Source organism: Epargyreus clarus, unplaced genomic scaffold, assembly GCF_041222505.1.
Source record: "Epargyreus clarus isolate Ecla_fem2 unplaced genomic scaffold, WU_Ecla_fem_2.2 ptg000010l, whole genome shotgun sequence".
NCBI lineage: Eukaryota > Metazoa > Arthropoda > Insecta > Lepidoptera > Hesperiidae > Epargyreus > Epargyreus clarus.
Window position 1 is genome coordinate 13,199,379 of NW_027332218.1, and position 12,197 is coordinate 13,211,575.

Genomic DNA, 12,197 nt, shown 5'->3' on the forward strand with positions numbered 1-12,197 from the left:
GGATAATTTATGTGACAAATATTTTATTAATTGACAGCGGCACTCGATGTACGGAAATAAACCACCCATGATATTACCATCTGCGTAAGGGTCCAGGGTCCTGGTATTGTCAGTTAGTTTAATGGTACCAATTTCGCACTCAGTTAAAAGTATATTTTAGTTCTAATGCCGATTTAAAGAATTTTTATTTGTCATAATTATTGTGACAAATAAAAATGCTTTCAAATAGGAAGAGCTCCTATTTGAAAGTTTTAGAGATGAAGGATGAAGTTACAAATTATTTTTAAACTACGCACATACTTTTTTAGAAACAAATGAAGCATTCCTCGTTTCCAAATATTGTAAATCTTTTTTAATTTTATTTTAGGCAACACATTTATATTTTACCAAACAAGTTCTACTTAAGCTTCACGTTACATGTGATTATTGTAAGCTTCGTGTGGTTTGTTATTAGGTAGATACATACATTTTTCCTAAAAAAATCATTTATTATTTATTTTCCTTAAAATCTTTAAAAAAGGTGAAATTTAATACATATTTTTAATAGATTTTGCTTTTATTGTTTAATTTAGGTATCGACATAATTGTATGGGTGAATTAACATGAATAATCATATACTATTTCATTGCTACGTTACCGGATTGATTTGAAAAAAAAAACTTTAAAAAAGAAAATTTCAAGCCATCAAATATGACATAATCCCTTATATTGATTACGGCAACCGTATCAAATGTACAAAGCAGGACTTTAACATCATCAAAAATCGAATACCCAATTAAAAATTATGACCACATCCGGCTTATTCACATATCGACCCAAAAACAGCCAAAAAACTCCAACCATAGACAAAATACGCCACAAAAGGGAGTCGAATTTTAAAGCCCTTTTTAATCTGTAATGGCGGACATTAACCGAAATTAAAAACCTCTTCCCCTAATAAATATGGCGGAGCATAAATATAACAATAAACGGCTTTGAGTTTGATAATCACGGCATTAATTTATTTTAAAGATATGACTCTACCCCATGAAGCGACGCTGCAAGGCAGTTTAATATGGGAATGCACTAAACTGCTTACATTTTAATGGTTTTGTTTTGACATAGTTATAAATTCACACTTGACACTTATGTAAATCTGTGTGATTTTATGTGAACAAGAATAAAATGTCTGTTCTCGTTACTTTAATTGTTTCTGTTTGGCGATATTTTATAAATATTAACCATAAATATATTTCGAGAACAATATTAATTATTAGGTATGTGTTTTAAAGAATTTAAGTATTGTTTTCTAATATTTTCCATTAATTTCTTTGAAGCAATAGGTATACGCTTTAATATGTTAAAAATAATGGTTTCCTCATCGACTACTTTAGAAGTTTTCACGTATGATAACATTTCTTCGTTAGATGTACTTATTTAAAAAAGTGGGAAATCTACTCACAACCTTAATATAACTAGTATCGGATACTCACATAACCATAACAATTCCAACGGTGATGGAAGTCAAATTAATTATCCCTATAATAATATAATGGGGGTAAAAAGCTCCATTGTTGGCGGCCGGATGTAGCACAATGCTGCGCTGAACAAAACCGACCGTATGGTCTCAATGCTAGCGGATGTATTAGCTTTTATTACAAATAAGCGTAAGCGATTTTCCGATATTGTATACCTCCAGTAGGTATAGGTACTATACCGGACATCGTACCGTATAATCTGTTGATAATACCACTATACCAGTCAAGGTACAAGACATTCTAGTTTAGTCATAAAACGCTTTTTACACTCATAACTTAACACTAGGATTCCCTCTATCGTGGGTGCCATTTACACACATAGCGGATTACATATGTTAGGAGTGAAAAACGTTTTAGATTCTAGGTCAGGTTAGATTCTAGACATAGGTTCATTTCATTTACAGGTGTTCCTCCATGTAAAAATAAAATGTAAGTCCAAAAATTCCAACCATCCTCTCTGCTATGACTCCCGCTCGCAATAAGCCCACACCCTTACGAGTTGCAGCCATTCATGGGCACAATTAGGGCGACACCTTTACCGCGGGGGATGCTTTATACGCTACACATCGCTCAATTTGTACGTAATGTATCAAGCGGATATCTATTACTGATAAACGCTGGATTTTAAATTTGATTTCTTTTTATTATTGAACATTTTCTATAGAAAATTTAATTACCTATCACTGATTCTACGGTTCTTACAATTTTTTTTTTGTTTTTATGATGTGCGTTGATATTATTATATTTTTTATCAATGCCATTTTTAGTACTCTAACGCTATATTTTATGAATTACGTTAGCTAATCTTAAACATTTCGATAAAGTAATTCAAATATTTAATTTAATCAAATAACATTTAAAAAGTATTTGTATATCCCTATGTTTTAAATTCAAGACAAATGTAAGTAAATGTAGAGTTCACAATTAATCTTATTATCATCGAATACAAATAAATTATATTATCTTTACGCAAATATGTATGAGTATGCAAAATGTATCCGCCGATCCATTTATAACTTAAGTTCTGATCTATCGTCCCAAACAAACAAAACATGAGAAATGAAAATCAAAAATCCAGTGGCTATTTGAAGCGAATAAGAATAAAACACTATTGTCTCAGAATAAAACCACATATAGCAATAAAAGTTAGATAAGTAACATCTATAATGGACTATACGCCACAATGGCTCTACCAACTTGGAGACAATAAAAAAATCAACCCACTGATATGAAGAATCGGTAATCTACGTATTAGAGTGAAAGGTTGTGAAAGAGCGAGAGGGAATGAGAATGGATGAAGCTGATTGGTGGATAAAGTGCCTCAGCCCCGCCCATGAAGTAGAGTTCTCCACGTGTTTTTGTTGCGCTCAGACGATTTTCAGACGCCGTCCCGGCCGGACGTGCTGCTCTCCGCATGAAACTTTCAGAACTTACGTTTTTAGATTTAACTTTTCGCTTGGAACGTTGTTTAATATACAGCTTTAAAATATTCGAAAAATAAAATAATGGAGAAAATCACGATTGACAAAATGTTTCTTAACAAGTCGATATATAAGTAATTAGTAATTATTATTATGTATATTACTAATTTATATAAATTTAAACAGTCAATACAAGAGCTTATAATATAAATATTTTACATACATACCTACCTCGACAATATAAGCTGAATTACTCCTACGGCGTATGTAATTCTCATTCATTGAACTTGCGAACATACACAAAGACATGTTTACAAACATGCAGAACATTCGAAAATTTTACTACTATGTTTAAAATACATTTATAATCTTTTTATATAGAAGGTAGCTACAAATAGACAGTTTCTGCCAATTTCTGTGTATCTTGCTAGAGTTCAGTACAATCTCCTAAGCAAGCGTCCTTTAAGTATAGTGAAGAACATTAGCCTCCGGTTTATATCGCAAATTAATATAATGATATACTTTACTTAATAACATAATGTATTTGTGCATTATTGTCAATTTACTTACCTACTGTTGAATGTGACGTATAAAGCAATTTATTTCATACATTATAAATCTTTAATTTCGTAAATTTAATCTCTTAAGAACACTATTCAATTTAAACCCTTCCATAATCATATTACCGCTCACCAAATCGCAGTAAATCGGTATATTTTCTAAGCTATCAAGTTTTAATCAAGAGAATGTCGGTAAATCAAACCGAGCCCCGATGTCGCTAAACAAACTAGGATTAAATCAGCGATACCCCTCGCTCACTGGCGGACGGCCCTAATTCTATTATTTGGAACACTGGGACGTAGATCATGTTGAATGCAGTAGGTCATCTTTGTGTATGAATTTGGTCATATTGTACCTAAGTTTCTTTTGTCTTTTTAAAATTTGTTTATTGAAAACAATAGATTAATAAAATAATGCCATCAAATTAAAGTTGTTTCACTAGTATTACTTTTGCTCCTAAATAGTACTTGATTGCTATGAAATAAACACGTTGCACTAATTCATAATACATTGAATTACTCACAAACTCAGTGTACTCATCCAACACACAAGATGATACAAGAGTGAAGAAAACTATTATATTCTACTTATGCTACGATTTGAGTTTAAATATTTTCTTAACAATTAGGTAGGTACTTATACATGGGACTAGAATAGGGCTACGGTATCCTCTGCCTGTCGTAAGAGGCGCCTAAAAGGAGGCTTCCGGGGTTGCGGGCGGCCAGAGTGGGAGCTCGAACCGTCTGACAAGCAACCCCGGGAAGGACGGCGGCATGTGTGGTCGCATGCTGTCGTAAACACCAGGTGTGCAGGAGGAGCGTAAACTGCTCCCCCCAGGGCAGAGCCTGGCCGGGGCATCGCGCTCGGAGGACTCCGGTTGTGTTCCATTGGAAATCCCGGAGTTCTCCACCAACCGCTGAGGACGGCCACCGAGGGGGTTTTAGTGCTGGAAAAAATCCACATAACCCGGCGTCGTCCCCACGTCGTCGGGTACCTTTTGAAGGTTTCCCCCTCGAAAACAAAGAAAAATGTACTAATACATATTTTTAAAGATAAATCTTACTATTGTTATAAAATCTATCTTTGTTTTAATTTAATGTCTTATATAAATCTTCTCAGCCGTTTGTAGGCCTGCACGAAGCTGCAAATAAGAACTGAACAATTTGAAATCGTTTTTCTAGAATCATATTTAAAATCTGTTATTACCATCTACGAAACATAAACTAAATTAGAAGCAGACACTTTTATATATTACTAAAAACGCGAAAGTATTTTTGCCTATTTGTTCTACTATATAGTACGCATTTAGTCTTTGGCGACGGATAAAAAGCGAGTCAAGTTAAAAGGAGGGTACTTGTGTTACGTCAAGCGCATCCTCTCGCTCGGTTGAACTCGGTTTAACCGAAACATTGGACTAGCGTAACTATCAGCTTCTAATGAAAGACAGTTTTGTACTATTTCGTAACCAAAGTGGATTTTAAGGTGGTTTAAGTGCGATGACTATACTAGTACAACATACTTGTACAAAGTATGTAGTAGGGTAATTTCTATTTTTTTTATAATATAGGAGTAGCAGACGAGCATGCAGTCCATCTGATGGTAAGTGGCTACTGCCTCCCATGGACATCTGTAATCAACCTCAGATAGGATTAGATATTCCTACCTGAGGTCGGCCACAGATGCGCCGCTACCCCTGAAGACTAAGCTGAACTAGTCTGTCTCTCTTACCACACCCATCAAACCGCAACACAGAAGCGCCTAACACTGCTGTTATTAGGTAGAAATAGGTCTGGCGGTGGTGCCACCGGAGTCGAACCACAAAGAGTTCTACCACCTTCCATATATATGATTAAAGTATCAAACGAGCATGCCGTCCACTTGATGGCAATTGAATCCATTGGAAACCAATTCCATCCAGAAAGGTTCTACTTGAAGCTGATCACACTTGCGTTACTACTCCTAAGGACTAAGATAGTCGTTTCATATGTAAGTCAATCGGTATCCATACCTATCAACCAATACGTTAAAACTACTTCACGCTCACAGATTTTTGGATTTTTGGATACGAATATAATAAAAGAGTGGTAGTAGCAACCACGTCACATCAAGTAAGCTGCAAGCTGATTTGCTGCTTTTATGTCAAAATACGACCCACAATTAGGAATCGAATAAAAACGTCGTGAAAATAACTATGTCTAAAATGTATTTATTTATTTAATTTTATTTACAAATTCATTAACATACAAGAAGATTTATAAAAAATAAAAACATAAAAAAATAAAACGGTCTCCCCGGCGGGGAATCGAACCCCGGTCTCCCGCGTGACAGGCGAGCATACTCACCACTATACTACCGAGGATTATAACTTAGGGGTTGAAATTATAGACATATACGTACACAAAGTGTGGTTAGCATTGGTGAGTGTTAAATACTTTGTCAAATGATGATGTTGATGATGTAATATTTCTTCAACACTGTACGACAATCGGCTGGTTTTACTTGTTTAAGTGCGTCGCTACTCTTCAGGATTAAGTTACATTGCATTTGTGTAATATTATAACGTTCTCTAAACCAGAGCACAGCAGTTCAGGTGTTAAGAATTACAGCACTTTCGCAATGACTATAATAGTGGCTGTAATAAGGCAGAAATAAGCGAACTAAATATATTTTATGAATTACCTTCTTTTGTATATCCATGTTGTACTTACAGGAATTAATATTAAACCCCTTCATGAAGATTTTAGGAATCTATTTGTATTAAGTATTTATTCAATTCATCTTAACAACTAAATATGTATTTCCTAATCGAATTGCCAAGAAAACTACACAATCCAATTTTTATTTCACCCTCTGCCTATACAAGGTTTTATTACCTTTTTCTTTCCGAAAACTGAATTATACGTTCTATATTAACAAATATTGAAGGATGTTAATAATCCTCCATAAATAATAAGCAGTTGAAAGTTTTTTAATTCGCGAGCTGATCGTTTCTTGGGCACAATTTATCGTTTTAATCCAGAATAGCACCTCCGGGGACGCCGATGCAATTATTCGATTCTATGAAATAAATGTTTAGCTATTTGCTTTCTCCGCTTAGTGTAGGGATGTGAAGTATCGATATTCTTTTAAACTAAAATAAAAGGGGTGTTATCTTTACCGATTCGCATTAAATCATTATAGAATATTTACCTATTATCTAAGTTTCCCCCAATTGTGAGAAGAGACTCTTGGCCAGTATTGGGACATAACATTAATTGTAGCTCCATGTTCCATTCCTGTAAAATAATAGTGATAAAATTTCATTTGCCAATAGGTTTAATAATTAATAATTTAAATTTCAATCATTTTAGCGCTCTAAACTCCCCCTTCGCCGTCTCTAAATCTACTTAATCTACTTACTTAATTTTTAAACGCATGTTTTAAAAAATAGCAGAGTGGTAGAGGTAAGTAAACTTCTTATTTTAAAAACATCAAAAATTTCTCTGTTGTAATATCTATTTAATTATTTAATTTAACATTTTTGTCTAAGTGTTATCTAGACAGACAGACTAGTCTATCTCAGCATCTTTCGCGGCACATAAGTGATCGTCGCCTCACGCGTCATCTAATAAATTCACAGCAAATGTTTAAAAATTTTAATATGTAAAATCGATAGGATTTTACATATTTTACATATACCCCATCCCTAGCCGCGATCCCGCACGTTAATCCCGCAAGTTTTCCAATACCGCGCGCACCTGCGAGCGTGTTTATCGTTTCGACAAGCAAACCCCTGTTGTTGGTGCGGGATAATTAGGGAGTTTCTTCATTTGAACGCCTCTACCTGTGTGCGACGCCGGGATTTCCTTGTGTGGTTTTGTTGTAAATTGACAAATGGTATAACATAGACGATTACGCTATATTTCATTTATTAAAGTATAATAATATTATGTTAAATATAATATAGTAGTAATCTGTATTCGTGAGAGATGTAAATTTTTACTGAAAATAAGTGAACTAAAATCCCTAATGTATTTTATAGTAAAACCTACCTTGCAAGATATGCTTTTATAAAATAAGACTTCATCCAAATAGGATCAGTAGTTTCTGAGAAAATCGCGGACATGCGGAGTTTACATACATAGCGGCCGTACCTAATTTTGGAAGTTTGTTAAAAATAAAACTTGATTAAAAATAATTAGAATGTCACTTAATAAAAGCTGAACTTTCATTTATTTTTATGAAAAAGAATAAGTTTTACTTACTATATGTATTGCCATTAATACAGGGTCTAGTGACCCCAGACCATTTTTTATGTAAGTAACTTGATTTATTTGCAAGAGCAACCTGATTCGCTGAAGCTATTTCAAACAAGCACTATTATCCATCTTTTGTGAGTTTCTAATAACAAACACGTACTAATTAGACAAAGTGGTCGTAGAGACCGCCACTGACGGTGATTCAATTGATACAGTTGTTGATAGACCAGGAGTCAAACTGGTCAAACAAAAGCATCTTAGCTTTATAGATTCGGATTTCGGTATGCTTGCTTATAACAGCATTAATCATTCCTGCTTTATAACAGCAGCTTTAGGCTCTGCTGTAGCTAAGTAAAGAGAAGGGAGAGATATTTGGTAATGTTTTCTAACTTAGTTATTAAGGAAAACAATACATTTATCATCGACCAATCTGAGTTTCATTATAGATTAGAGTTAGTCCTTAACTCCACAATCTAGGGTGTCGAGGTTTGAATCTTCTGATTTGTAGAAGTTATGCTTATTACAAATTAATTTTAACTTAAGTTGATACTTCAAGAAAATAATCGAGGAAACCTGAAGTTTCTTTAAAAAACACTTAGCGAATATGGTGGACTAACCTAAAACCTTCTCATTCTGAGACCCGTGCCTAACAGTGGCACAATATTAGGTTGACTATAACTTCGAAGAGTTTCTGTAAAAAAATCTCCATCCAACTCCTGCCTGCCATATCATCCGTATGTATAAATCTAAAGGCGCGAACACATTACCGACGCTCCGTAAATCTACCCATTAGTTAACACTTTGGCGACCACTAACGGAAACGTATAAATTCAATTTGTCTTGGAGCAGTTTGTTACTGAGGATTCTGCTTTTTCTTTTTCGTGTGAAGTTGGATGCAAATTATAATTTATGTTACAGATAGGGAAATATTAATTAGGTTTAGGCCATTTACATGATGGTCAAGATGGTAGATAAATATTATTCAAAGGACTTTATTCCTTATTTTTTTTTATAATATCGGAGTATCAAACGAGTATACAGTCCACCTGATGGTAAATGGCTACTGCCGCCCATGGACATCTGGATTTAACCCCAGATAGAATTACATATTCCTACCCGAGGTCGGCCTCAAATGCGCCGCCACCCATGAGGACTAAGCTGGAACGCCTCGGAAAAGTATGTCTCCCTTACCACACCCTTCAAAACGGAACACAGCGACGCCTAACATTGCTGTTATTAGGCAGATGAATTTACAATAGGCAGTCTTCATAGTCCTTAGGAGTGGCAACGCATCCATGCTTGACTTCAAGTAGGTACCTAATACTACTGTACCCTTAATATGATTTTTTACGTTATGTCAAAAATTACTGTTTTTGTTTTTATTTACGTATTCCCCACATATTTCCAATCAGTTCTCATACAATCCGCTAGGGGCGCTGATTGGAAATGTAATACAATACGTAAATACGCAAATACGTAAACAAATACCAAAAACAGTCATTTTTTTAAAAACGTAAAAACACATACTAAGGGTACTGTTCTGTATGTAGATAATATCTACCTGATGTCCATGTGCGGCAGTAATCACTTACCATCAGACTACTCATTCGCTTCTTCAATCTTATTAATATTTTTATTTAATATCGGCTCCAAAAATCGACATTTCTATAAACATACCTCTTAACACTACAGTGACATATGATATTGGAAAAGGAAGTATGGAATGCATTTAGCAGAATTTAGATACACACTAGATTTTACCGAGGGGGTAAGTTGGGGTGGTAGTGGCCCGATTAGCAATATTGTAACTCTCAGAAACGCGATTTGTACCCGGATGTTAAGAGCCAATCACATAGACTTCAGAAAGGATAGAGTTGATGAAGACCAACTTGCCTATACACTATTTAGAAATAAAAACTAACAGTTAAGGCTCTTCACTAACCTACATACATTAGTAGATAGAGTATTATGGACAGTCTTTTAAACGATTTCATTTGTTTAGCTATTTTTTATGCTGAATTGTTTTACAGTTCTATGTTTCAGGACTAGCAAAAGGATGGAATGCTTAGCCAAAATCTATAGATATAATATAGGTTTTGGCTGTTCCTGATCAGTTAACACGAGATTAAATAATATTAAATTAATCAGAGAATATTATATAAGATTAAATAATTAATCATTTGTATATGTTTTTCTTCATAGCGAAAATAACACACATTTCTATACACAAATGAAATACTAAAGAATAGACATAATTTTCCATGAATTTGCCTTATCTACACATTCTAAAACCACTAGACGCCACTAAAACGCGTGAACATACTCTAGGCGCGTGTCGACAAATTGCGATTTACGAGCGTTCGAACCGCGCGTCTTGCCGGCGCCGGTCCCCGGTGTCCCCGCACTTGTGGTTAGCTTGGAAAACGTTCAACTCCTACGTTTTAATGGTAATATGCTTTTTGATGATATATTGCTGCTGTTTTAAATTGATATCTTAGCTCTGTCGCAGATGAATGAACTAATTAGATTCCTAATGCTAAAGTACAGTTTTTAAGATTAGGCTTGTCAGTTAAATTGTTCTTATGTAATGCTGATGACTATCTATTAAGAGCTTTCTTATTCTATCTCTTAATAGGATTCGATTATTTTTCTCTGTTTGTACCGAACTAAAGTAAGAATACTTTAAAAATACCTGCCTTAATAATATGTTACAAATGTAGGCCAAAATTTACCTATTTATATTTCTTGTAACAACTATAAATATTATTGGACTATAATGGTTAAGTGATGGTCGACCAGTATATGTAGGAAAACTATCTTTTCAATACAAATTTTCTTCCACAATTATAGACGGAGCTTCCTACACAACATTATATTTTACTGTACAGGAAATAAATTTAACAGAGAAAAGATTTTCGGCCTATTTTTATTTTTCTATATACCTATTAAGAAAGTAATTTCAGAAGTAACGTTGACTTAATCACTTAGTAAAAGCAATGGGACAATTCTCCTTCACTGATGTTTATGTGAAATCGAAATAGTAAAAAATCAATTAGAACAAAAGCTTTTCAGCCAATAACTTAAAATACAAAATCTGTACTTATACATGACTTACTGATCCCACTTCAATTAGGAATGATGCATTTAGCGAATTGAAAACTGCTATTTTTCTTCATTAGCAAGACTACAACATTAATACTTTAAAAAACCTCTTTGAAGCCGTTACCATCGATAACTGGGCAGTTGGAAATGGACATTGAAGTACTTGTTTGACTAAAAGCGAGTTACGTAAAACATGTGGAATAACTTTAGACGTAAACAACGATAGAATAGATATATTTCTGCCTAATAACAGTAGTGTTAAGCGCTATGTAATACTTTTCCGAGGTGTTCCAGCTTAGCCCTCAGGGTAATGGCACATCTGTAATTACAAACTATCATAGGCGACAGTAGCCACTTACCAGCAAGTACGTCGTGGTTAAACGTTGATATCATCATTGCTAGCCTCACAATCAGCAATTAATACTTGCAGGAGACTCTGAAATTTATCCTTTTGTTACTTCGACATTCACGGAATGAAGCATGCTTTGATTCTAAATACCGAAGAAGTTGCTTATATACTTATATCTTACAATAACAACAGTAGCACTTCCTTACTTGGAATATACGATTATCAATAAATAAAGGCTTAACAGTAATTTCAAACTTCACATTTCACGTTATATTATTTTCCCATTGCTAAACAAAATTATATCATCTTTAAATTGACACGCAAATAGGCAATGATTTTGTACGCAACTCTGTGCAAATAAATTAGGTACATTTTCATTTACTAGTCCGATTCGGTCAGTTCAACCGGCCACAGTGGAACACTCGTGTAAATAACTCCGTTCCCATAACTCATCCGAGAGAAAAAACACCTCATCTACAAAATGGATCCCAAATAAGTTTCAATTCTTCGTTTCCAATTTGGAACCGAATTCGTTCCAATATTTATTGGAGGATCGGATTAATCTTTAATTTGCCTTCCGCGCTCTCCGTTTTAACACGTTGACTGCGTAAAAAAAAACAGTGACTTTCAGCTAGTGCGACGGCAGTCCAAAAATGCATCCACTTGACTTTCTTATTGTGCGTGGCAGGCCTTTTCGACCCGACACCTCTGGGTGGTATTGAAGCCCTATTATCTTAGTCAAGGAGCATTTTTCATTACAAATTTTTATACTTTTAAAATCCTCATGAATCACTTGTCTATACATTAGTACCGCCCCTGGCTCCTCCAAATAGAAAATGAGAAATTAGCAATCGAAAATGTCTGGTCGATAAGGCCCGATACCGCACTAGAGTGTAATTTTTGTAGTGATGGGATAGTAAAAGAAAAGAAAATATCGAGTCATTAATTTTATTAAATTTTAATAAACACAAGCCGAGCCTTTTTAATGTGTTACACATAAGTCAAAAAT

The 12,197-nt window shown here is 34.5% G+C and overlaps 1 non-coding gene across 1 annotated transcript; it reads right to left on the minus strand.

Moving 5' to 3' along the window:
- Positions 1-5,786: 5,786 nt before the first annotated feature.
- TRNAD-GUC (transfer RNA aspartic acid (anticodon GUC)) lies at positions 5,787-5,858 on the minus strand. The gene has a single exon. It is a non-coding gene; the product is annotated as a tRNA-Asp (tRNA).
- Positions 5,859-12,197: the final 6,339 nt, after the last annotated feature.